This window comes from Pelophylax lessonae, assembly GCF_965119305.1.
Source record: "Pelophylax lessonae genome assembly, chromosome: 3".
Taxonomy (NCBI): Eukaryota; Metazoa; Chordata; class Amphibia; order Anura; family Ranidae; genus Pelophylax; species Pelophylax lessonae.
Window position 1 is genome coordinate 611,494,294 of NC_138770.1, and position 24,793 is coordinate 611,519,086.

Consider the following 24,793-nt stretch of genomic DNA (forward strand, 5'->3'; position numbering starts at 1 on the left):
AGGTTTACTACAGAAGCTTGAAGGTCGTAGCTGCACCCCCCCCCCCCCCCCCAATCCCGGACATCCATCAGGCCCTTGCTCTGGAAAGATGCATTTAGTTGTGCAGTTGTGACTGACTCGCCAGGACTGTGGCATGGTATGCACCTCACAGTTTGTGTGGGGACACTTATCCAGCCACTAGCTACTTAAATTTGCCTTCACATCACTTTAACACGAGAGATCTTCCCTAGTTTTGACCTACCTGTACCAAGACTGTCCTGATCTAACCTTATTCTCCTATTTGACCTCCCCTGTCTCTGTTAACACTACCTTCTCTCAACGCTTCAGACTCCTTTGTCAGATCTGACAGCCCCTTCTGACTCGGCTACCACTAGCTGACCAGGTACTACACTGCCCGCCCAGTGCTGCTCTTGTCCTGTCTTTGCCTTGTTTCCTGTCAGCAAACCTAGTATTGCAGGGAACACCTGTTGCTGACTCTGGTCTGCTGCGGACTCTGATATGCACTACTCATCCCTTGCTGGTCTGGAATTTTCCTGCAGATCAATTGCAATTGGATCCTTTCCAAGTTTCATTGGCAGGTTTACCAACCAAATGCCAAAACATGAGGCTCACTTATCTGGGTGCTTTCTGTTTCTACCTCCAGGGCCCCTTAGACTGCAGGGCAACCATTCATACTTTAATCTCCCAGCAGGTAAAATATCTATCTATCTATCTATCTATCTATCTATCTATCTATCTATCTATCTATCTATCTATCTATCTATCTATCTATCTATCTATCTATCTATCTATCTATCTATCTATCTATCTATCTATCTATCTATCTGTGACAGACCACCTGGTACCCCCACCTGGGTGCCTCTGTCAAGATACAGCTTTCTCCACTCTGGAACCAGGAACCAGGTATTATAGCTAAGAATTGCACCCAAGAACAAGACAACACTAGCTTAGGTGCAAACTGGAACTGACTTTATTGTAAATTCACACAGAGTATATTCCACACAAGATCAGGGAAGAACTTAAACACATTATCCTAAACAAGGCAAACTCAGTAATTTCAGTACATCTAATGAACAGCTAACATAAACATAAACACATAAATATCCCACAAAGGTTTGGTAACAAGGGAAAGTGCACAATACTAATCACAATACCAAACCCAATACTAATCACATCTCCAAGAGGAATAGCAGACAGACAGAAACAATAGGTGACTCAATTAACAATTGGAATTCACACCTAGGAGGCACACCATGAAGAAATTATACAATGAGAGAAAAACACCTTAATAAATAGATTACACATAACAGCAGGAGACACCAGCATCAGGTTGTTTTGAGCTGATTATATTAACATCTATTCTGATGTTAAGGGGGGTGAAGCAGTCAAGGGGGGTGAAGCAGTCAATGCTGGTTTGGGCACAGAGGCCCCAAATCTGCATCCAGGTCCTAGATTCCCAGAGTTTGGGTATTTTGGGGAGATATGGACCCGAATTCCAAGCAAAACTACTCCAAAGGTCCCCCAGGCACATACCTCCCAAAAAATAGAGTCCCCTCAAAAGCCAGGGCCCATAGTCAGTAGGCAAGAGGCTACCCTGCAGTCTCCTCCAAAAGCCTCTGTCGCGTTTGGGTCTGTCACTTTATCTATCTATCTATGACAAACTACTGACTATGGGCCCTGGAATGTATGTCTGTCTGTCTGTCTATGTAGTTACTTGGCTGAACTATATTTACATGGTCCTCATTTTCTGACTTCAGATTGTGCTATTGCCACTATCTGCTCACTGTAAATATGTGAAGGAAGGGTTATAGCTTTTGAAATATTAGGTGTTTCCTTTTTTAAATGTTACAGCTTTAAACTGAATCTTTAGCTGTCGATAAAAGTCCTGTTAAAATATTGTCCAAGCGCGGTCATGCACAAATTAAAGAAATTTGCCTTTGACTACAAGGCAATTTTATTTCTCAGCAGGCTCCAAATGTAATGTTTGTCTGATCATATTTCTGACATCCTATTAAAATATAATAAAGTCTGTGTCTTACGCAGACCTGTCATCTGGGGACATCCCTATGGACAATAATGGAAAGGTGTGCAATTTTTGGCCAAAGACATAGTTGGAAGGAACATTAGCTCTAAGATTTCCCCATACAGCGAATGAAAGAATTCATTATATTCTTTTGGCCTTGTGATTATATAATGCACTGAAATAGGTGTGATTGACATGATCAAGCTGTCAGCACAGTGTAATACTTAAAAAATCATTTTCATAAGTTACCGATTTTGATTATATAGTATGTTCCTTACTGTGAAATATATTAAAAGAGAACTGATGGCAAAATATCATTTTTAGAGGGGGTAATAAGGAATATAGTGTAATATTGCAATAGACCTAAACTTATTAGGTGACACTGAATTTCATGTTCAGAAACATCTGTTTGACTATGGTTGTAAAGAATGTTTTTTACATAATATGAGATAAAAAAAGGCAACCTATTTTTAAATGGTCTTATAGGGGGAAAAAAAAGGAAAAAAAGATTTTAAAATGGACCCTGCATCAGTAATGTTTAAAGGGTTACGAAACCCACAACAGTAAAATCAGTCTGTAATGCAGTAAATAATGCTTGTTATACTCACTGTGGAACCTACGGGTTTAATCCTGCGCATTATGTAAAAAAAGACAGTTTGATCCTGTCTTTTCTGATCCTCCCCTTCTTCCACAGTCCCCAATTCATCTCATGTTAGTACAGATTCTTGGGGCACTCTGCACATAGTTTGGTGTGTATTGCTAGAGAGTTTTTCATTTTTTTTGGGAGGGTGCATGTGATCAGCACAGGGCCAATGAGCACTGTCTAGACAAAGAGTCAGGAGTCATGCAGCCTTCTAGGACAGTAGAGAATGAAAATGCCTACAAGCTTTAACTAGAGCTTGGCCAGACACTGATAGAAGTCACAAGACTACTACATACTGATGATGAGAAAAGGTATTTAGCAGTTTATATTTACTAAAATAATTGCATTTCTATGTTCTGTGAACTTTGGGAGACCAGATATAGTGAATGCAGGGTCCTGGGTTTAACCAGTGGCGTCACGGGGGGGGGGGGGGTGCAGGTGGCACCCAGGTGACACCCAGGAGAGGGGGGAAACCTGTGGGCAGTGGCACCGCACCCCTACACTGATCTGCGTCCCTCGTCAGCTGTCTGCCTATCTCACACAGCGGAGCAGACCAAAGCCCCCTCCTAGGGGTTTACATCTACACAGGGGGAGGGACACCTCTGTGCATGTTCCGTACTGATCTGAGGTATGTACATTGTAATGTAGATGGACAGAGGAGGGGGACAGTTCCCAGGAAGGGGGGCAAGTTAAAAAAATATGGGGGAGTGATTGAAGGGGGGAGGGGGGTTTAAGAGGACTTGTGCTGGGGGGCACTATGGGAGGGAAGAGGAAGGTCATATGCTTGAAATGGGGGTTGGATTTGAAATCCAACCCTCCAAAAGAGTACAAGCCCTCTCCCCTCCCATAGCGCCCCCCTCAGCAAATATCCAAACCCACACCTCCCTACTAGCACAAGTAGAGAAGGGAGTCTGCACTGAGGGGGGTCTATACTGATGAAAGGGGGTCTGCACTGAGGGGAGGGGGTCTGTATTGATGGAAGGGGGGTCTGTACAGAGGGGGGTCTGCACAAATGGAGGGGGGTCTGTACCGATGGAGGAAGGTCTTCACTGAGGGGAGGGGGGTCTGTACTGATGGAGAAGAGTGTATACTGATGGAAGGGGGGGGCCTATACTGAGGGAGGGATCTGCACTGATGGAGGGGGATCTGTAGTGACAGAAGGAGGGAGTCTGCACTGATGGAGGGGGTCTGCACTGAGGGGGTCTGCACTGATGGAGGGGGGTCTGTACTGAAGTGGGGTCTGCACTAATGGAGGGGGGTCTGCACTGATGGAGGGGGGTCTTTACTGATGGAGGAGGGTCTGTACTGAGAGGAGGGGGGTCTGTACTGATGGAGAGGTGTCTATACTGAGTGGGGGGGGGGTCTGCACTGATGCAGGGGGTCTGCACTGATGTAGGGGGATCTGTATTGATGGAGGGGGATCTGTACTGATGTAAGGGGGGTCTACACTGATGGAGGGGGCCTGCCTTGAGGGGGGAAGGTCTGCACTGATGGAGGAGGGTCTGTACTGAGGGGGCCAGTCTGCATTGATGTAGAGGGGTCTATACTGATGGAGAGGGGTCTGTACTAAGAGGGAGTCTATACTGATGGAGGGGGGGTCTGTACAGAGTGGGGTCTATACTGTGGGAGGGGGTCTGTACTTAGTGGGGGGGGTCTATACTGAGGGAGGTCTGTTCTTAGTGAAGGGGGTGTGTACTAAGGGAGGGGGTCAGTACTTAGTGGGGGGGAGTCTATACAGAGGGAGGGGGGTCTACACTTATGGAAGGGGTGGTCTGCACTGATGGAGGGGGGTCTGCACAGAGGGGGGTTTGCACTGATGGAGAGGTCTGTAGTGATGAAGGGGGGTCTGCACTGAGGGAGGAGGGTTTGCACTGAGGGCAGGGGGGGGTCTGTTCTGATGGAAGGGGAGGAGGTCTGCACTGATGGATGGGGGTCTGCACTGGGGGGGGGTCTGTACTGAGGGGAGGGGGATCTGTACTGATAGTGAGGGGTCTGTACCGATGGAGAGTCTGCACTGAGGGGGGGTCTATACTGATGAAGGTGGGTCTGCACTGAGGGGAGGGGGGTATATACTGATGGAGGGGGTTCTGCACTGATGGAGGGGGGTCTGCACTGAGGGAGAGGGGTCTGTACTGAGGGAGAGGGGTCTATAGTGCTGGGGGGGTCTGTACTTTAGTGAGGGGGGTCTGTACTGAGGCAGGGGGGTCTATACTGTGACACAATGTTTTTTCCGCATCGGGTGACACCAACCCTCGTGACACCACTGGGTTTAGAAACACTTTAAGTTTACCAATCACAAGTATCGTTTCCCTTTACCAGACAACACAGTGTTCTCCCTGACAGTGTTTCCTTCTGTCTTTCTCTTTGTATAGCCAGAGCCATTTTAGTTCAGAAATCATCCGGGGTCAGCATCTATTTCTGGGACTGAAATGCTTGCTCAGAGATAACAAAATTATGTAAACCCTGGAACCCCTGCAGTTCTTGGTTGTATTCACAAATACCTGACAAAGATCAGCTCCTGCTGCAACTTGTTATTTGTTACAAACTTATAACGCAAATCTTTCCATGTGCTGCTCTAGTTAAGATCATACACTGTGCTTCATAGCCATATCTCAGTTGGTGGTTAGGCTAATTCCCACCAAAGCAACCACCATCATGATAACTAATAAATGCTGGACACCAAGATGCAGAAAATCTGTATTTCTTTATTCAGTAGCCAGTAATAACATATTCTGATGTGGTAAAGAACACATCAGGATGTATTCCCACTGTCTATTGAATAAAGAAAGTCATATTTCTGCATTTTGGTGTGTGTTCCTTTGATGATGATGATGATGATGATGATGATGATGATGATGATGGTTGATTGATGATGTCCTCTCAGCCTTGGCAAGGTCACTAATCATGGATAGCTTTTTTATATAAAAAGGTTAGGCTTTTAAAAAAATATTGCTTTTGCTGTAGATTGTGGATTCTTCTTAATGACCACAAATGTAAGGACCATTCTTAGTGACCATGTACCTTGAGTTGTAGATAGAGCAATTATTAGCAGGGGTTCCCTGAGGCTAGAAAGTTTTTTCAAGGGTTCCTTTATATTAAAAATGTTGACAAAGGCAGGTACAAGATGTGGCCTAAAGCCAGGGGCAGCACCCAGCTTCATAAATTATGCTGCTGACAATTAGTCACAAATTAATCAAAGGTTTGTGGACACCTGACAATCACAACTACACTATATGTTTAAAGGCATGTAGATACTGCTCCATTTCCATAAGTTCAGGCATTCCAGTGAAAAGGGCTACATCGTATGAAGCCATTTGGACATTTGAACAGTTCTAGCACTGTGTCAACAGTTTGTGGAAGTCCTTTTTTCTGTTGCAGCCTGACGTAACTCTATTAAAGCGTTCCACCCTAAAATTAAACTTACCTCCATCTTCTCGCACCGGGTCACCTGAAAAACAAATGGATAATCACAATTTTTTATTTTTTTACTTACCTGGTTTAGAAGAAAATATACTTACCTTACTTCCTCTTCCTCCCCTCGGCGATTCGTCACTTCCTGGCTTTGCAATGATTCCTGGGAGCTGAACGTCATCGCTCCCAGGAATCAATGCGCCTGCACCGGCCCCGACGTCAGTTCCGGTGCAGGCGCCGTCATGGAAATGGCACTCAGGATGCCTTAAACATTAAAATTAAAAAACCCTTAATCTAATAAACCTGAAATAAATAAGACCACACAGGAAATTGGTTTGGACAAAGGCCGCGGCTGTTTTTTATTATTGGCTTAATAAATATATAAAAACTCAGATACTTTATTTATTCAACTTCACTTTTAAAGATAAAAACATCCAGCAGCCCAGCCAGACGGCTCGGGCTGACACTATGACATCAACATTTTAAAGAACATTTTCCACACGCACAGATAAATACCTTTTTTTTTTTTTTTTTATAATAAAAAACCAAAGTCCACCCTAGCACCTTGGCTAAGGCGACAGCAACAAGCCAATAATTAAATAACTGGCCGCGACATAAAAAAGGGGGGGGGGAGGGGGAGACAGTAGTACACTGGTCCTGAGGAGATGAAGTGACCAGGAGACCCTCAGTCACCGCTTAAATAGCCCCCCGCCGAGCCAGCTAGAACTGGATCCTAGTCAGGAGCAGGGGAATTCAGGCGGGAGTTCGGGGGGCGCGCGCTAATCTGCCTAGTGATAGCTTAGATAAGGGCGGGAAAGCAGTCATAATTTGAATTCTGCCCAGATACTCTACCTAAGAGCGGGAGAACTTGACCCAATTATTTACCCAGGTCAAAAGTTCATTCACTGACTCCTGACTGAAATAACTAGGCCTCAATAAACCTATGACTAACTTTGATACCACCTGAATTATTTAACTAACTAACCCCTTCTGCCATTCCATATAGAAGATGAGGGTTATATGAAACCCCATCTTCTTTATATACCTTGCTAAACAGCTGCTGGGCATGCCCAGAAGCTGTGCAGGGATGACGCTGAGGCACCGGAAGTGACGGCGGGGCCGGCGCAGTGCATCGTGGGACCGAAGAAGACGGAAGAGGACACAGAAGAGCATCGCGCTGGCTTCAAGCTGCCCACACCTGAGATGGCAGCGCTGGACAATACATTTTCAAGGTAAGTATTTCTTCTTGCAGGTAAGTGCGACCCGGGACAGATCAGAGGCTAGCCATTGTGGAATGCACTAGCCCTGACTGTCCCGGGGGTGTTTTTATTAAAAGAAAATGTCCCAGGGTGGAACTCCGCTTTAAGACATAGTTTGATGAGTATAATGTGGAGAAATTGAGTGACCTGCTTAAATCCCTGAGTGCAACCCTACTAAACACCTTTGGAAAGAATTAGAACACCAATTGCAAGCCATGTCTTTCATCCAACATTAGTATCTGACCTCACCAATGGTCTTTTAGCTGAACGTTCCAAAATTCCGACAGACACATCTCCAAAATCTAGTGGAGAGCTTACTCAGAAGAGAAAAAAATGTTACAGCTGCAAAGGGCCAACTCCAAAGAGGAAGCCTATGGTTTTGAAATGTATGCTCAACAAGCTCATATAGGTGTGAAGGTCAGGTGTCTACAAACATTTAGCCAAACATTGTAGGATCCAGATTACCACTTGTTCTTTTGTTAAAACAGTTTACAATGTGCTTACAGCTTCCCCAGTCCACGCCCATGTACCTGGAAATGTACTGCTAACAAAATAGGCTTAGTATCTGTGTTGGGGGAACTGAGGCACTGACAGCTGAAGGATCAAGAAGTTTGGAACCATTCATTCAATCATTCATCCATGTGGGATTTGAGTTAATCCAAATGCGGTTTTAGACCTCTTGTAATGTGATGTCTAAACTTCTGGTAAGCGGCCTCATTTTATCACAAGGTGATTGGTGCATTTCGGATCCAGCAAGACTTTCTTCATGGTGGATTTTTTTGTAGTCAACACTATTGGACTATTTTTGAACAGTTTACAGTTTGTTGACCTTGTAAATAGCCATGTAATTGGTTAAGGAATGGGGGGGGGGGGGCGTCAGTACAAGTCAATTGATCTAGGGGAGCAGGAAGTATAACCATAAAATAAAGTGTAAGTGAACATATACTTGTTAAATTAATATTATACAAAAAAAACCTACTTAAATTACTAATATATTTTTAACCAGCTGAGTAGCTGCAAAGGAATTATGATTAATATGCTTAATTGAACATTTTGGGAATTAATATGGAAGAAATGTTACATAATATACATGGAGCTAATAGCGCTGTGGTCAGGCCCAGACCAACATTACGGAATCACCTTGTTTTTTTATGCAATTGGGTTGAGTTTCCAAGGAAGTGGTAGTGGCTGCTTATTCTGCAGAGGAAATTAATATGAAATGGGATAGTTTCACTGAGAAGAGTGGGTCATCAGTCGGGTACTTCTGATGAAAACATTTAAAGGAGATTTGCACATAGAACACAAAGAGTTTGATTTAGTAAAATCTAAGAGTGCAAAATTTGGTGCCGCTGTGCATGTTAGCCAATCTGCTTCTAACTTTAGATTGTTTCGTTAAAGCGGTTGTATACTCAGTAAAAAAATCCCCCCAAAAAAAAAAACCTGCAGGACAAAGGCATAATGAGCTAGTATGCATCGCATACTAGCTCATTATGAAATACTTACCTTAAACGAAGCCCCGACACGGTCGCCTGGACAACGCTAAGGGCGCTGTCATGTTGCCTCTGTGTCTCTTCCTGGTTCTGCGGCTCCGGCGCTGTGAGTGGCCGGAGCCGCCATGATGTCACTCCCACGCATGCGCATGGGAGTTTCACTTTCCGGCAAGGACCGGCAAGAAGCTCTGAAGGTCCGCTGGACCATCAGAGCGCATGCGCCGCTGACCTCAGTGGCTACATGCAGGGCGAATATCTCCTGAACTGGGCATGTTTAGGAGATATTAATTGTACCTACAGGTAAGCCTTATTATAGGCTTACCTGTAGGTAAAAGTCAAATAGCGGAGTATACTACTGCTTTAAGCTCCCTGGCGGTATGATTATGTCAGGAATTACATACCAAAAGCGGTACAATTCTTTTCATGGAAATTTGGCGTTATGTATTATAGGCCTACAATTCTTAGTAATTACTGACTTAAACCTGACCAAAATCAGACTCTAGTAGACATCCCAGATGTGATAAATTTGAAACACAAACGCATGAATTATAATCGAATCAATAATATTATTTTATTATTTAATATATAATATATATAATAAAATTATATTGATTAGATTATAATTCATGCATTATATATTATATATAGATATATGTGTGTGTGCATATATATATATATATATATATATATATACACATATATATATATATGCATATATATATATATATATATATACCGGTATATATATATATATATATATATATATATATATATATATATATATATATATATATATATATATATATATATACATATATATATATATATATATATATATATATATATATATATATATATATATATATATATATATATACACAATATAAAATGTGTTTTGTGCAACGTTTTTTTTTTTGAATTTCCCTCCCTAGTTCCGCTCCCATGCAGCATTGCTGCTGCAGGGAACGGAACTAGGAAGTGATCAGACCGACGGAGGACGGAGGAGCGGCGGGACTCTCGGCTGGCGATCTCAGCAATGAGAGATCATCGCTGAATCGACAGGATAAGGTCGCTCTCTGCAATCCACCCCGAGCGTGACTCGGGGTTACCGATCCTGATATGAAAAATCAACCCCGAGTCACGCTCGGGATTACCGCTAAGGAGGTTAAGCTTTGACAAAAAAAAAACCTGAAAGCTGATTGGTTTCTATGCACAGCTGCACCAGATTTTGCACTCTCCAGTTTTAGTAAATCAACTAAAAAGTGCCTAATCTACGCAGATGTTTATGCACACAGTGAATACAGTCATTTGCAAAAGCATGCATTAATGTTTAATGTGAATGTTGTAGTGTGCATTGAACATTTGGGTAGCTTATATGCAGATGAGTTGAAATGCACATGATTTTGAAAAGAGATGTCTAATAAGCTCATGACGGTCACTAGGGAGCTGTAAAGTTGGAATCCTTCTGTATTACTATATTGACAGATCCCAACCAAATAAGGGATTTATTTTTTCTTTAAAGGTTCAGGTATAAACCAATGTTTTTAAAATCATGTTTTATTATTCATGTAAAGTATTTATTTTTATAAGAAACATTTTATTCAGAGCTCATACATGACACCCCGCTTTGCAAAGCATTCTTGACTTTTTGTGAACATCTTTGAATTACCAAGGATCTGTTATTTCCTTATGCAAGTCAATAGAAATTCAAATGCATTAAAGCAACCTAGATGCTTCAGAACAATTCCAGGGACAACTTTTCCTATATACAATCTCTATATACATTCCTCTGCTTCCTCCAGCATTCACTTGCTTGCAGTACTCCACTGGCAAACTGATAGTAAATCTGACAAAGCACTTAGTTATATTTAAAGCAAAAAACTGTTATAGGCAGGAACCTAAGGTCCCTTTGGTGTGTAGAGAAAAGTCAGTATCCAGCATACATCCCTGTGGCTACTGATGCCAGCACTACCTCTTCAAGCACTGCCAGCCTGCCTGGCTGCAGCTGCCTCTTACACTAGCACTTCTGGCTTACTTCTCCACAGTCCTCCCAGACTGACACTCTCTCCACAGTCCTGCCAAACTGACACTCACCAGCCCAGCTGACTCTCAGGAGATCTCCCGGATGTGCTGACCTGCTCCTGCTGTCCTCACTCTTGCTCCTGTGCCTCCTGGAAAGGATTTCTCTGTGTGTTGTAGAGGGTCCCTGTCAAGGTATTACCTTGCCCTCCTGTTGGCAGCCATCTTGGACATGTGCAGACTGCTGCCTCTTATAAACTCTGATTGCATCATCACATGCCTGCTGCCTGGGTGTCGCACAGTGAGGATGCTGCACACCTGACTATATCTATCACCTGATGGGTTGCAGTCCTTGCCCTTGAATTTGTGCTCCAAGGTGCATCTCTGCTAGCAGTCTTCTGTTCTCCGTGTTCCTCCGTGTATGACCTGGCTTGGCTGCCCACTCTCCTGGCACTCGAACCCACATCAGCAAATGACCCCGCATTGGCTGACCACCCGGCATTGGCAGACTACTTGCTTCTGGACTCGACCCTGGCTTGGATGACTACCTGCTTCTGGACTTGACCCCTGCTTGTTCCTGCTCTCACTTTCTCACTCTTGCTGTGCAGTATTTATTGTTGTTTGCTCCAATAAACTGCTTTATTTTACATGCATCCCCATGTGGTCTGGTTTCCTGTTACCCTGACAGTCCCTCCAGCACCCAAGCCCCAGGCCTGAAATCACCCCCCCCCCCTCAGACTAGGAGGTGCCCTCAATAGCCACTGACATCCTCCTCAGCACTCCATCCCCATCTTCCACCTGACTGCCCCTGCTGGCATAACTCGTGGCTATTTATGAGGTGGCCTGCCCCCTTCCAGCCCCTTTCTGTTGGGGATTGGCTGGGGCCCTCATAAATATTTAAAACAGCTCCTCCTTGCTTCCACCCACTACAGCTGGAAGCTTCTCCAAGGTTACAGAAAATGGAGGAAGGCATCAGAAATGCTGCTTGCTGAGTCATCCAGCCTCCCCAAGTCACTCAACCCTGACCCAAATTCAGCCCAGGCCTGGCTCTCAGCCAAACCAATTTTCCTACACTAACAAAACCTTTTTATACCTAGAAGGTGTCACACAAGATAAATGCATCTGAATTTTGGAGCATTTCCCTATCTACACAAGTCATAAGACAGATGATAATAGAGAGTAGACTACTCCTCTGAATCATTTGGCAGTCTGTGCAATTTGATCTTCCCACTAGGCAGGCATATTTCTTTTGAATGGTTTTTACTGAAAAATTTTCAGAGTACAAAAGTAAGTAACAAAGACATTAAACAGTGGTACAACAATCTTAATAGTCTGCCATAATAGCTAAAATGAAAAAAATACAAAAAAAAAACCTTTACAGCATACCATAGGATAGATCACAAAGTGCTCATGTCCGAAGGCCTCCATACAATTGGCTGCTCTAGGGCAGCAGCCAGTAGAAAACTGCAATTAAGACAAGAAGTAAAATGCAATAAGTAACTAAGGAAAAAATTAGGTGGGGCTGAACGTGGCCCTGTTGCGATTGCTAAGGCCGGCTGCAGACAATTAGCCGTACAGCCTTATGCGAAAGTTCCGTGCCACAATTGTGAAAATGATTGTGCATCAATGTGCGACCACCAGAAGTGCCTTACGAAGACACTCACCAAGAAGGCAAGTAAAAGAGAGAGAAGGAAAGAGAAATAATAGAGGAGGAAAGAAATAGGAATAAGAAAAAGAAGAAGTGGACCCAACCCCGGGCCCCCCCCGCCCCCAGAAATACTGGGACCCCTCAAGCGCTACCATTAAGATAGCTGAGCCACGGTTCCCATACTTTATCAAATTTTTGTCATCTAATAAAGCCGACATACGTTCATTCACCATAATCCAGGATAATTTGTGCCTAAGTTGCTCGAATTGCAGGACAGGAGACCTCCAAGACCTCGCAATTGTGATTTTTGCAGTTGTAAAGATAAAGGTTATAAGCCGTCTCTGTGCTTATGGCCGTATCCACCTTCCGGCCCAGCAAGACCTGCTGTGGGGATTTGGTCAGGTTAACTTGCATAAGGGTGTATATGAAATTATACACTCTAATCCAAAAGCGTCGCACCTTGGGGCATTGCCACCAAATGTTGAACAGTACCTTCCTGACCACAGCCATGGAAACCCCGGGGAGATGCCCCAGGCACAAAGGCTGCAATCCTTACCAGTACCATATACCAAAGGCAGGCATATTTAACAGCAGTAGGCAACTTTTGAACCTGTACAAAATATGAAATATTCACATCAAAAACATGGAGGTCAACCAACACGAATACAGGAAGATTATTATATTTAATATATGATTCCTGCGCTATCTTGGATTCTTCTAGATACCCTGATGCTGCACCACTGGAACTGGTACTATAAAACAGCTATGTCAATACTGAAAGATTCCCTGAGAAAGTCACGTGATTCCGTGACGTAACGCGTAGGAACCCGGAACCGGAAGTGACGTGCGTTACGGGACGGAGCTCCCTCTGCATTATCTGCATACTGGATATACGTTTTTAACATGTAAGTTGGCTATTTTTTTTTAAATAAAAAGTCTTTAATACTGCACAATGATGGCCCCTCTATCTTAATGAGCCCTAAGGAAGCGAGACTCACCCCAAGGAGCTGTGTTTAGAGGAAAGCATAGAAAACACCTGCAATAGGACAAGCTCTATAGGACAAGGTCGGGGAACCAACACAGGAAGCTCAAGAACAGAGCACATACACTAGATACCACGCTGGAACAAAGGAAGAGAAGGGATCAACCTCCATCCAGAGAGATAATACAGGCGTATTACCCTCTGCTCTAAGGTGAGAGTTTAGTACACCTAGATATCACGGCACAAGGCGGAGGAAAAGTAATCACATTATCACCGGTTTATTGCACCTATATATTGTTTGATGGAATAAGGCTGACAGCACAGCCACTTGATCAAGAACTGTTTAAAACACATAGCGCTGCACATATTTCTGTATTTGTTTAAAACACCATTGTGGAAACAGACATTCGAATATATGCAAATTTGCGATTTTTGCACATATTTTGATGTATTAGAATTTATTGCTGGAATATCGATTGATTTCACTGTGATTCACTATTTATATACATCTTTATCACCGTATGCATAGAGCACTTTAGAAAAGCACATAGGAGAAGCACCCAATAATTTTAACAAGTTTTTTAAAGTCACTTGATACCCACTAAGCACTTTATTTTATGAACAACAAGATATACTTTTGGAAATTATAATAGGATTGTAGGAATTTTAGATACATCTATTTATTTATGGTTTTAGAGGTGAATCACTACAAGCACTTTACTATATTTTACAAATACCTTGAAGCGCATCACAACCCCCCTTTCTTTCAGGAAGATTATTAGGACTTCATGCAGGTAGCATATTGAATGAAAGCGACATTGAGATCTAATTTTTGGAAACCTTTTAGAATAATGGAAAGTTTTCCAGTATATGATAGGTCCACTTTATTGAAACGTTACCTTTTTTTTTCTAAAAGTGATAAGGGACTGATAAATTAATATGGATACAACATAGCGCCGTTTCATGTATTCTTGAACAGAACACTGTTTAGACATTTAGGATTCATTTATCATAATTGATAGGCCTTGTGTTTTCTTAACGCATGTATTTATTGTAGAGGATGTGGCTGCTTTTCTTCACTCGGTCACCAATAAACATTCTGTAAATAAGCAGGGAGATTGTGGACAGCTTGGAGCTGGTGGAGATTAAGCAGAAGATAGGCTTATCTGGTAATAAAAGTCAATTGACTCAGCATCTGAATAGTGTCTCTGTCATAGATGGCCCTGGCCAAACCACATAGCTCATGTCAGGATACAGTGCAGCTATCTCACTGTATACAAGAAAATAGTGAACATGCTACACTGTACAATATATATATATATATATATATATATATATATATATATATATATATATATATATCATCCAATTTCAATATTCGGTGAACTGCACAGATAAGTTCTTTAGGCGCACAAGCAGCAGGACTGACCCTAAACTCCAAAAAGCAAAATATAAATAAGCAAAATAAGTATAACAAAAAGTTCAAGCCTGCAACACTGCAATCCTTTTTCTTCTTTTGTTGCTGTTGTTCTTTCGAATACTGCAGATCGTTGGATAATGCCTCCAACGATCTGTGCATGTGCAGTACGTAACGCCACTCCAGCTGATATCCCGATCAGCTGGCATGACGTTTACATGGAGTCTTTTTCGGACGATCAGCGAAGGGCCGAGGGAGAATGTAATCATCAGATTCTGCCTGGCTCCAAATATGTCCTTCAACGCAGCCAAATCTGGCTTTTAACTCAGCCAAATCCGCCCTCCCACGTGATCGGTCAGTTACCGCGCATGAGCAGAGAGCTAGGTAGAATCTGACGATTACATTCTCTCTCAGCATTTTGCTGATCATCAGATAATGCCTCTGATGATCTGTGCATGCGTCATGCCAGCTGATTGGGATATCAGCTGGAGTGACGTTATGTACTGTGAATGCGCAGATCTGAGGCATTATCCGACGATCTGCACTATTCGATAGGAACACTGGCAGTGTTTCTGGCCTGGGGAGGAATGTGCTGTCCGAAAGCTTGTCTGATGATGGAGCATTGATTGTGATTCTATAAAAGTAATTAATATTATTCACTAAATAAAAGAAGAAAAAATAACTGTGGTCCTTGACTATGACAAAAGATGGATAGATAGATAGATAGATAGATAGATAGATAGATAGATAGATAGATAGATAGATAGATAGATAGATAGATAGATAGATAGATAGATAGATAGATAGATAGATAGATAGATAGATAGATAGATAGATAGATAAAGGTTACCAAATTTTGAAAATAAATCTGGGGACACCCTACTGACTTTGCCTACAACCACAAAATTGTGCCCCCTCCTATTTGTAGCCATGTCCACAAAATCACATCCCTTTTTTTAACATACCTTGAAATAATTGGTCAGAGATGTCTGGGACAAGTGGCAAGAAATTCAAAGCAGAAGAATAAAAGGAGGAATGATGAGGCGAAAGTAGAGTGGTTAATTGTGAGTGTGGTGAAATTGTAGCAATCGTGGTAATGGGGGAGGGACCTAAAGGGGTATAGATAATTTAACCTGAGCTTATTCTGTAATGGGTCAAGAGTGCATAATGTACAGAGTGTAGGGATCAGGTGTCAGTAAAGCACGGAGCACAGTAGTCAGTAGTAAGTAGCACAAGGAGTGCAGAGTTCAGTAAAAAAGTAACACATGGAGTCCGGAGGTCAGGAGTAAGTAGCATACAGAGTGCAGGGGTCAAGAGTGAGTAACATACAGATTGCAGGAGTCAGGATAAAGTGATGCACAGAGGGCAAGGGTCAGAAATACAGTTTGCAGAGATCATGAGTAAGTAATACACAGATTTCAGGTCAGAAGAAAGTAACGCACAGTGTGCAGGGGTTTCAGAAATCAATTATGTGCAAGGGGTCAGGATTAAATAATGCACAGATTGTAGAAATCAGAAGTAAGTAACACATAGAGTGCAAGGGTCACAAGTAAATAGTGTACAGGCTGCAGGGGTCAGGAGCGTTCCGAGGGGCCCCGGCCACCCAGGCCCCAACCAAGGAGACCGAGTAGTTGCAGCTGTAGTACCTAGCAATTGCTAAAGCATGGCGGCTGCAGAGTAAGCGGATGCAGCTGAAGGGATGTCTCCTTGCTGGATTGCACTGTCTCTTTGCTTAAAATATAAGCCTGTCTCTTTGCTGAATTGGGATATTTCTTTGCTGAATATGTGAGGCCATCTCTTTACTTGATTGGGATGTCTCTTTGTTGAATATATGAGGCCATCTCTTTACTTGATTGGGATGTCTCTTTGCTGAATATATGAGGCCGTCTCTTAACTTGATTGGGATGTCTCTTTGCTGAATGTATGAGGCAGTCTCTTTGTTGGATTGGGATATCTCTTTGCTGAATATATGAGGCTTTCTCTTTGTTGGATTGGGATATCTCTTTGCTGAATATATGAGGCTGTCTCTTTGCTGGATTGGGATATCTCTTTGCTGAATATATGAGGCTGTCTCTTTGTTGGATTGGGATGTCTCTTTGCTTAATATATGGGGATGTCTCTTGGATGGATTGGGATATCTCTTTGCTAAATATATGAGTAGTCTCTTTGTTGGATTGGGATGTCCCTTTGCTGAATATATGGTGATGTCTCTTTGATGGGTTGGATTCATTTTCATTTATTAAGTTGTAAGAGTGTTAAAATAGAGGTGGGTGCACTGAAGGACTCGGCGGGATGACCAGTAGGCAGATTCGGTGGGATGGCCAGAGGGTGGACCCTGCGGAATGCTGGTGGTCAGGCCCGGAGGGGCCCAGGCCTAAAGCTGTGTAAGGGGCCCCAAAATTTCTGATGGCTGCCCTGGTCAGGAGGAGTAACAAATGCACAAATTACAGAGATCAGAAGTAACACATAGATTTCAGGGGCCATGAGTAAATACTGCACAGAGTACAAGGGTTCAAGAATAAATAATGTACAGAGTGCAGGGGGCGGTGAATAGGTAACACACAGGGTGTAGGAATCTGGAGTAAGTAACGGACAGATTGCAGCAGTCAGAAATAGGTACTATACTAGTACACACTATGCACTCAGCCACACTACGCAAGGATTAACTGAAGAGCTGCCCATGCGCATGTATAAATTTAGTGCGCCGCATGCACAGGCTGTTCCAGCTGCAATAATTTTAACTGAACAGTGCGACTGGAGTTCATGTCTGCGCACTGCAAGAGTTAGGCTTCACTGCCAGGCTCCTGGGTACAATTCTGAGGGCACCTGTTTCCCCAGGGACATACCCCTCAAAATAGTGACTGTCCCCTTTGAATGGGTGGGTAGCATTAATATACACTATATTGCCAAAAGTATTGGGAAACCCCTCCAAATCATTGGATCCAGGTGTTCCAATTACCTCTATGGCCACAGGTGTTTAAAATCAAGCACATAGGCATTCTGACTGCTTCTACAAACATTTGAGAAAGAATGGGTCGCTCTGAGAAATTCAGTGAATTCAAGCATGGTACCATGATAGGTTGCCACCTGTGCAATAAGTCCATCCCTGAAATTTCCTTGCTATTAAATATTTCACGATCAACTGTTAGTGGTGTTATAACAAAGTGGAAGCACCTGGGAACAACAGCAACTCAGCCATGAATGGAAGGCCAAGTAAAATGACAGAGCGGGGTCAGCGCATGCTGAAAGGCACAGTGCACAGAAGTCGCCAACTGTGTGCAGAATCAATAGCTACAGACCTCCAAACTTTGTGTGGCCTTCAGATTAGAACAACAACAGTGCGTAGAGAGCTTAATGGAATGGGTTTCTATGGCCGAGCAGCTGCATCCAAGCCCTACATCACCAAGTGCAATGCAACGCGTCTGATGCAGTGGTGTAAAGCATGCTGTCACTGGACTCTAGAGCAGTGAAGACGTTTTCTCTGGAGTGACAAATCACACTTCTCTGCCTGGCAATCTTAGGACGTGTCTGGGTTTGGCGGTTGCCAGGAGAACGGTAGTTGCCTTACTGCATTGTGCCAAGTGTAATGTTTGGTGGAGGGGTGATTATGGTGTGGGGTTGTTTTTTTTTAGGGGTTGGGCTTGGCCCCTTAGTTCCAGTGAGGGAACTCTTAAGGCATCAGCATACCAAGACATTTTGGACAATTTCATGCTCCCAACTTTGTGGGAACAGTTTGGGGATGGCTCCTTCCTGTTCCAACATGACTGCACACCAGTGCACAAAGCAAGGTCCATAAAGACATGGATGAGCAAGTTTTGGGTGGAGGAACATGACTGGCCTGTACAGAGTATTGACCTCATCCCAATAGAACACATTTGGAATGAATTAGAGCACAGATTGCGAGCCAGGCCCTCTCGTCCAACATCAGTGCCTGACCTCACAAATGCACTTCTGGAAGAATGGTCAAACATTTCCATAGACACACTCCTAAACCTTGCGGACAGCCTTCCCAGAAGAGTTGCAGCTGTTATAGCTGCAAAGGGTGGGCCAACTCAATATTGAACCCTAAAGCCTAAGGCTGAGATGCCAATAAAGTTCATGTGCGTGTAAAGGCAGACATCCCAATACTTTTGGCAATACTGTTGCAGGATGTATTGCGCTGCCATTTATATAAAATGGCACCCCAACATATATCTACATTAGTGGTAATGCATGGCTCTGCAGAGCACCACAACACGCATGCTGTTTATCATGTGCTAAAGTGTACTCTCAACCTATTCAAAATAATTGAGTTATCTTGATACCTTTACTGCGGTAGATTTTCTAAAGGCAAATAGACTGTGCAATCTGCAAGTGCAGTTGCACCCATTTTCCCCAGGGCTTAGTAAATACGGTAAAGCTCTGCTTATTTCCATCGTACAATCATGTTCAAGTAAAAATGCTTTACCACATTACATTTAGGTGTACGTTTTGAAATTTAAGAATTTTTTTCTTAGTTCACTTCTAGGCAGTTCTCAGAGGAAAATTATCTTCTCTGGCACCCTGTTATGAAGTGGAGAATTTCAGTTCTCACAGGGAGAGCAGAGGAGAAGTTTTTCCTCTGAAAACGCCCGAGATTCATGTAAAAGCGAATGGGCTGCTTGTAATCTCGTGAGACATAGCGAGCTTACAGTACAAGAAAATCACTGAAACACAGAGGTGCCCGTTTATTAAAGTGGAGTTCCACCCTATTTTGATACTTACCTCCATCTTCTTGCTCCGGGTCACCTGAAAAAGAAATGGATAATCACATATTTATTTTTTTTTTACTTACCTCGTAGCGAAGAAAATATACTTACCTTGCTTCCTTCTTCCTCCTTCCTCGGCCGCGGCCCGTCGTCACTTCCTGGCTCTGCAATGATTCCTGGGAGCTGAACGTCATCGCTCCCAGGAATCATTGCGAAGAAGGCGGAAGAGGACGCAGAAGAGGATCTCGCTGGCTTCAAGCTGCACACACCTGAGATGGCAGCGCTGGACAAGACGTTTTCAAGGTAAGTATTTGTCCTAACAGGTAAGTGCAACCCGGGACAGATCAGAGGCTAGCCATTGTGGAATGCACTAGCCCTGACTGTCCCGGGGGTATTTAAAAAAAAAACAAAAAATTACAGGGTGGAACTCCGCTTTAAGCAGCGGTAAATTATCACTGCTGAGTACAGGGGCATTCTCAGAGGAGACCCCCACCTCATGTTATTAAAATACTTAGTCCCCCTTCACTATATATATATATATATATATATACACACACACACACACACATTTTATATACTGTATACTGCTCAAAAAAATTAAGGGAACACTTTGGAAACACATCAGATTTCAATAGGGAAAAATCTCATGCGCAATATCTATACTGATATATGGACTGGGTAATGTGTTAGGAACGAAAGGATGCCACATCATTTGATGGAAATGAAAATTATCAACCTACAGAGGGCTGAATTCAAAGACACCCCAAAAACCAAAGTGAAAAAATGCTGCAGCAATCTAGTCAATTTTGCTAAAATTTCATTGCAGCAACTCAACTAGTTTGTATGGCCCCCGTGTGCTTGTACACAGGCCTGACAACATCTAATGAGGCGACGGATGGTGTCCTGGGGTATTTCCTCCCAGATCTGGACCAGGGCATCACTGAGCTTCTGAACAGACTAGTGGTGCTGGATGGACCAAAACATAATGTCCCAGAGGTGTTCTATTGGATTTAGGTCAGGCAAGCATGAGGGCCATTCAATGGTATCAATTCCTTCATCCTCCAGGAACTGGCTGCATACTCTCGCCACATGAGACCAGGCATTGTTGTGCACCAGGAGGAACCCAGGACCCACTGCACCAGCATAGGGTCTGTCAATGGGTCCAATGATTTCATCCTGATACCTAATAGCAGTCAGGGTGCCATTGTCTAGCCTGTAGAGGTCTCTGCATCCCTCCATGGATATGGCTCTCCAGACCATCACTGACTCCCCACCAAACGGGTCATGCTGAACGATGATACAGGCAGCATAATGTTTTTCATGGTTTCTCCAGACCTTTCCACAACTGTGACATGTGCTCAGGGTGAACTTGCTCTCATCTGTGAAAAGCACAGGGTAGATAGTGTAAAAGAATAGCTTGGATATATTAGTCCATGCTGAAACTAGCACTTGATTGAATGGTGAAAATAGTAATGAAAGTGAATAATACTATACAAATCTTCTTAATAAACAATACTTTCTTCAAATATCACATAAATGCAGTTGAATTTCAATAAGGGTAATTCCATAAACTTCAATAAACCCAAAAAAATAAAGTGGCGTGCCAAATAATGATTAACACAATTCATGGTAAAATGTGCATAAGTAACCAGTGAGAAAAACAGTCCAAATAAGTGTAAGATAGTATGTTCCGTATATTCCAAGATTGAAAGATTCGTGATCTTTTAGCAGTAGGATGAAAATTCTTCCCAATCCTAAGCATCCAAACCAAGAGGAAAAACAGCACCCCTGTGAACAGAAGGCAAGCAAAATTCCCACTCACCAGATGCTGTGGATCCTCCTTGCCCCACCGCAATAGGATCAATAAGGCTTTGGGAGATTCCTTTGCCCCAGGTGAATGCTCCACATCGATCCTGTGATCCCCCCACTGCCGGATCAGATGTTCCAGATAGGGTGGTTCATAGAAAGGCAAAAAAAAGAAACGGAGAACGGACCCCATATAGTGTAAAAACGTTAGGCCTTTATTTGAAAGCCCAGAACTTGGGCTATACTTAGCGCAAACACTTCAACTGTATTTATGTGATATTTGAAGAAGGTATTGTTTATTTGGAGGATTTGTATAATATTATTCACTTTCATTACTATTTTCACCATTCAAGCAAGCATTGGTGTCAGCATGGATTAATATATCCAAGCTGTTCTTTTACATTATTTAGCTACTCAGCTTGCTCCAGCAGCTGCTTCACAGCATGTTATTTCATTAAAACTTTACACCATTTTTGTTTTGTGGTGATTCCTTGGCATGAGTGAAATGATTCCACTCTTAAAAGCACAGGGTGCCAGTGGCAGACCTGCCAATTCTGGTGTTCAATGGCAAATGCCAATCGAGCTCCACAGTGCCAAGCATTGAGCACAGGGCCCACTAGAGCAGTGGTCCTCAACTCCGGTCCTCAGGGCCCACTAACAGGCCAGATTTTAAGTATTACCTTGGGGAGATGCAGACTAGAGTACTGCAATCACTGAGCAGCAAATGATATCACCTGGGATGTATTTCAGTTATCTTACAAACCTGGCCTGTTAGTGGGCCCTGTAGGCCAGGGTTGAGGACCACTGCACTAGAGGAAGTCGGGCCCTCAGGCCACCCTCTTAAAGTCTGTTTCTGATTGTTTGTTTAGAGACATTCACACCAGTTGCCTGATGGAGGTCATTTTGTAGGGCTTTGACAGTGCTCATCCTGTTCCTCCTTGCACAAGGGAGCAGATACCGATCCTGCCGATGGGTTAAGGACCTTCTACGACCCTGTCCAGCTCTCCTAGAGTAACTGCCTGTCTCCTGGAATCTCCTCCATGCTTTTGAGACTGTGCTGGGAGACACAGCAAACCTTCCGGCAATGCCATCCTGGAGGAGATGGACTGACTTTGCAACCTCTATATGGTCTAGGTAACGCCTCATGCTACCAGTAGTGACACTGACCCTAGCCCCCTAGCCAAATGCAAAACTAGTCGGAAAAGATAAGTAGGGAAAACATTGTCAGTGACCTCCACCTGTAAAACCATTCCTGTTTTGGAGGTCGACTCATTATTGCCCATCTAGTGCACCCGTTGTTAATTTTATTAACACCAAAGCAGCCGAAACTGATTAAAAAACCCCCTTTGCTACCTCACTGATCAGATCAATATCCCAGGAGTTTAAGGGCTCTTTCACACGGTCCGCTCCGTAGGCGGATCCGTGTTGCTCAGCGGGGATCGATCCGCGATCCCCGCTTAGCCGGGCGGGTGACAGCTCCATCTCCGCTTGCAGAGCGGAGAGGGAGGTGTCTCAGCCCCCGCTGCCCTCTATGGGGGATCGGATGAGAGCGGACCGCTTGTCCGCTCTCATCAGATCCGCTCTGCTCCGATTACTGAACGGATGGAAAAATAGGGTTTCCATCCGTCCAGATTTCAAGCACAGGATCGGATGCGGATGGCAGCGGGTGTCAGCAGAGGTGTCTCCGCTGACATCTGCTGCCCCATAGAGCTGCATGGAGGATCCGATCAGATCCGCCTAAAAAACTGACAGGCGGATCTGATCGGATCGCCCGTGTGAAAGAGCCCTTAACCTTCCTAGCGGTATTCCCGAGTGTGACTCGGGGTAAGATTTTAGTGCCAAAAGCGGTAACCCCGAGTCACACTCGGGGTAGCGCTAAGAAGATCGCTGGATGCTGGAGGAGGTTTTACTTACCTTTTCTCCGGGATCCAGCGAAGAATGCGGGCGGTGTGCGGCGGCGGAGCTTCCTCCCGATCGTCTGCGAGCCCCGGCTTCCGTCTCCGGCGACGTGACGTCCGCCAGGGGGTGGAACCGGCAGCAAATTCAAATGTAAAATGCACCAAACACACTGATACCGTTCAAAATAAAATAAAATCACATTACATTGCCCCCCAGTGCCCTTTCCTGCAGTTTTACTGTACTTTTTATGTAAATATATGTATATATATATATATATATATATATATATATATATATACATATATATATATACAGTATATATATATATATATATATATATATATATATATATATATATATATATATATATATATACGTATATATATATACACATATACATATATATATACATATATATATATATATATATATATATATATATATATATATATATATATACATACACATATATACATATATATGTATATATATATATATATATATATATATATATACGTAATTCTTGTGAATGAGCAGCCCAAACCAACTGTATACATTATATACATATATATATATATATATATATATATATATATATATATATATATATATATATATATACGTATATATATATAATATATGTATACATATATATATATATATATATATATATATATATAATAAATGTATACAGTTGGTTTGGGCTGCTCATTCACAAGAATTACATGCAATATAATGGTACCGCTTTCAGCACCTAAAATCCAAAAGAATCATACCGCCAGGGAGGCTAAAGACTCCATGCTATACCCTGATTCAAAAGTGTTTCTTTGATTTTTTTTGAGCAGTGAATATACTGGAGTTTATTGTGTGAAGTGGTTATCAGTGGGATATTCAAAGTTCCACTCAGTTTGGTAGGTTGTACCTATATATCAGGATGATACCCTGTTAGACCACATTTAGGTAGTAGTTGACAACACCCCATTCTTTAATATCTTGAGTTTTTTTCTAAAGGGGGACACAGAAAGAGGTTGCACAAACTTTCTTATTGTTTAGAAAAAACATAATCATTAAGATAGAACTATAGGCAAAACCTTTTTTTTTTTAAGTTTTGGATGGAGCAAGAGAGGATTATGGTTGAGACCACTATTACAACAGGTTATAGGCCCTGAACAGGTAGGCTTTATGCCAGGACGTGAGGCTAGGGATAATACTATCAGATCCCTGAATTTAATACACAGAGCCCATAAATTAGGAATCGAAGGTCTGCTAATTTCAACCGACGCAGAAAAGGCTTTCGATAGAGTGGCTTGGGACTATCTGTTGATGATATGCGAACACGTAGGACTGAGAGGCCATATGTTATGCTGGATAAGATCCCTTTACTCTAACCCCACAGCCAAAGTAAAGGTGAATAACATCCTTTCCGCCCCTATTCATCTAAAGAATGGAACCATCCTCTTTATATTGGC